The sequence below is a fragment of the Populus euphratica genome, unplaced genomic scaffold (genome assembly GCF_000495115.2).
Source record: "Populus euphratica unplaced genomic scaffold, PopEup_1.0 scaffold2627.1, whole genome shotgun sequence".
NCBI classification, from domain to species: Eukaryota; Viridiplantae; Streptophyta; class Magnoliopsida; order Malpighiales; family Salicaceae; genus Populus; species Populus euphratica.
The window spans coordinates 5,834-9,302 of record NW_011502449.1 but is presented as its reverse complement, the minus strand read 5'-3'; positions in this window follow the sequence as shown (position 1 = coordinate 9,302).

The window sequence follows — 3,469 nt, the reverse complement described above, 5'->3', positions numbered from 1 at the left end:
TCTCAAAATATTTTTTTTATTTTAAGTTGTTTTTTTAATTATATCTTGGGTTATTTAAAAACATAAACGGAGTTATTTATGTTTTTAAAGTGTTTTTTAAACTTTTTGGATCAAAAAATAATTCTAATAGATTTTTTTAAGTATTGTACGTATCTAACCTAAATTTTGGGTGATTTTTAGTTGAAAACAATTGAGTAGAGAGCGATTCATCGTATTATATTTTTTTTTTAGAAAATAACCAAGTACCAAGAAAAAACAAAAGAAATTTAACAAGTACGGGCATGTGAGTTTTATTTAGAGGCTCTAGCCCTTGCACTGAGCTTTTTTCAGAGGTCCAAACCCACGTGTCTGAATCTTTTTTTTATTTATTAACTTTTGGATTGGATTATTTTTTTCCAATTGAATCTTTCACAATTGATTATTTTCCCTTCTATTTCTTTTTTTTATTTTTAGATTCTTTTCAATTTAATTCTTTACGATTGGATCTTTATTAATTTTTATTGCATGTTTTTTTATTATGCATTTCTATTTTTCTAATCATGTAATTACATAAAAAATTATTTTAAAAAAAGTTGTTAAACTTGATTGAATCAATAACTTAGTCATAGATTTGGATGATTATCTCTAGTTAGTTAAAAATTAAAATTCATAAATTATTTTAATTGAATAAATAATTCTCAATTTATTTAATTAAATGAATTCATAAAATTTTTAATTTACAATTAAGATTTTTTTTATGTAAAAAAACAAGGAGGAAATATCAACGTATTCATTTATTTGTGTTTTAAAAAAATCCATTCACGATAATGAAGTGAAAATCAAATAGCTAGTAAAAAAATCTAAAATAATTTGGGAAAACCTTCAAGCTCTAATATATATAGCATTCTCAATTGGATTTCTTTTTTTATATACTTCAAACATTTTGTATTTCAATCACCAAACTTTATTATGACTCACGTCATGGAATTTTGTTAGTTAACCTGATAGATTCAAGTATGTGATCTAGCACTCTTTATTAAAATAATTGAGCATCTTAAATTGTTTTTTAAATTTTATTTTCCTTTAAAATTTTACCTTTCATATGTTTTTCTTTCAATTGTATTCTTCAATATTTTATTAAATTTAAATTAATTATTGTAAATTTTTTTTTTAAATATGAGATTATCATGATCTTAAACATATATCTCAACATTTGATTGATGCTTAATTTCTTTAACCATCTATTTTTATTCTTATATTATTAAATAAAAAATAATTTTTTTAAAAAAAGAAAGTAAACATAGCAGAGTCCATAATTTGGTTTGAGAGTTTGGCAAGATAAGTAATAAAGTACAAATTAATTTAACATTTCATCATCTCAATATTAAAAAAAAATAAAAATTTTGACAAGTTAAGTTATGAAATCCGAGTCAATCTAGCGTGTCATTATCTCAAGATATATATATATAAAAGATGTAATCTTAAATTATTATTTTTAAGTCAATTTATACTTTTAACCAATCTTTCGAATTATATTTATACTTGTCAAATCAATTGAGTTACATAGGACAACTTCCCTGAAGTTAATTTTAAACCAAGTCTATACAGGGAATGGTGAGGAAAGTTTAAAATTAATATGTTATTTCAAATGTACTAACAATGTCAAATAGTTTATTAGAGCTTAAAAACTTTTTTTTAAGTTGATCTATTTTCTAGAATCCAGCTAATATAGAAGTGGTTGAAAAACTAAAAGAGATGATTTTTACCTTAAAACATTTAAATACCTAAAAAAAATTATTTATAGTATCAAATAATCCAAAAATAGGTAAAAAATAAATCTTAATTGATAAATTTTTTCAAGCTCTTATGTATTATTCAAGGCACGGTGAAAAAAAACTTGTCTTGTTGAATGGAACTTTTGATATTAATATTGATATTTTTCATAATTGAAATTACTATCGACCAATTACCTTTTTTCTCTCAATAATTTTGAAGTAAGCTTCCTTTTTTTCTTTTAGATTAAAATACCAACAAATAGAGAAAATAATTTTTTTTATTAAAATAATATTTATCGTTAATGTGAAGTTAATCTATGTTTTTTTATATTATATTTTTTAGTCCTTTCTATCTTTAAATTTTTTATTTTACCTTAATTTCAAACCTAATTTTTTTAAAATTAGGCTAAAGAAAGGGTAGACCGAGAGAACCTATTTTTTTAAAATTAGGTTAAAGAAAGGTTAGACCGAGAGAGAGAAAAAAATAGGAAATGAATAAAAAAAGAGAGAGAGAGAAGAAGTTGGTTACTCCAAGGCAATCCCCCTTTCTTTTAGTTTGTACTATAATCAGGATTCCTTTTGAAGTCGGCAACCGGTTGGTTCTTAATCAAGTATTAGGGGCCCATTATGGTTATTTCATGCCGTCCTTATATAGATTGATTAGATTTTTCAACCTTGTTTTGCACACACTCGCACCAACAAATGAGTTCCATCATTCATAGTTTTTAAACCTGGTCTGGTGGCTGACCCGGTTCAAGACCCGGGTTCCAGGTTTTGACCGGATCGAACGAGTCAGCCGGGTCAATTTTTATTTTTAAAAAAATTCAAAACGACGTCGTTTTAATAAAAAAATAAATAAAAGTCAACGGGTTACCACCGGGTTTTTGACCGGGTTTTGCCGGGTCGTCCGGGTTTCCGGGTCAACCCGTCGGGACGGCTGGGTCACGCCGGGTCATAGCTTACCTTATTTTTTCATCAACCCGGCCCGGTTCCAGCCCCGGGTCGGCCGGGTCCTGGGTCAACCCGCTGGACCGGGCCGGGTTTTAAAACTATGCCATCATTACACATTATTTTTATTTTTATTGTAATATTATTTAAAAATTATCGAATCCCACAGTTACAAATATTTTTTACACCCTACCAAAAACCCTTAATTCCTCATCTTTAGTCATTTTTTTTACATTCTTAATAATTTTTTATTTTTTAAAATTTATTTTTTACATCAATACATTAAAAAAATCAAAAAATATAAAAAGTAATTTTAAACAAAAACAAAAATCAAAATCAAAATTCCTTATCCTTAATCTTTTTCTTTCATTTTTAATATTTTATCCCTTAGCACTTAACTTTTTAATACTAAAATAATATTTGAAAACATGGTAATAATTATTTTGAAAATATTTTTTGTTTAAAAATATATTAAAATAATTTTTTATTTTTAAAAAAACATTTTTTATATTAACATGTCAATATGATTTAAAAAATATAAAAAAATAAATCAAAATTAAAAAATAAAAAATTTTAGAAACCCTTTTAAAACACAATTCTAATAGCACCTTAATTTTAATTTTTAATTTTTAATCCTAAATCAAACACAGCCGTAGCAAGCAAATGGCCCCATACTAGTGCCGGTGTCCCTAATTTGGACCCCATATCATGACCGAAATCAAGATCACAGGAAGGTAGAATCTAAAAGCTTATTGGGCCTTGTTTGG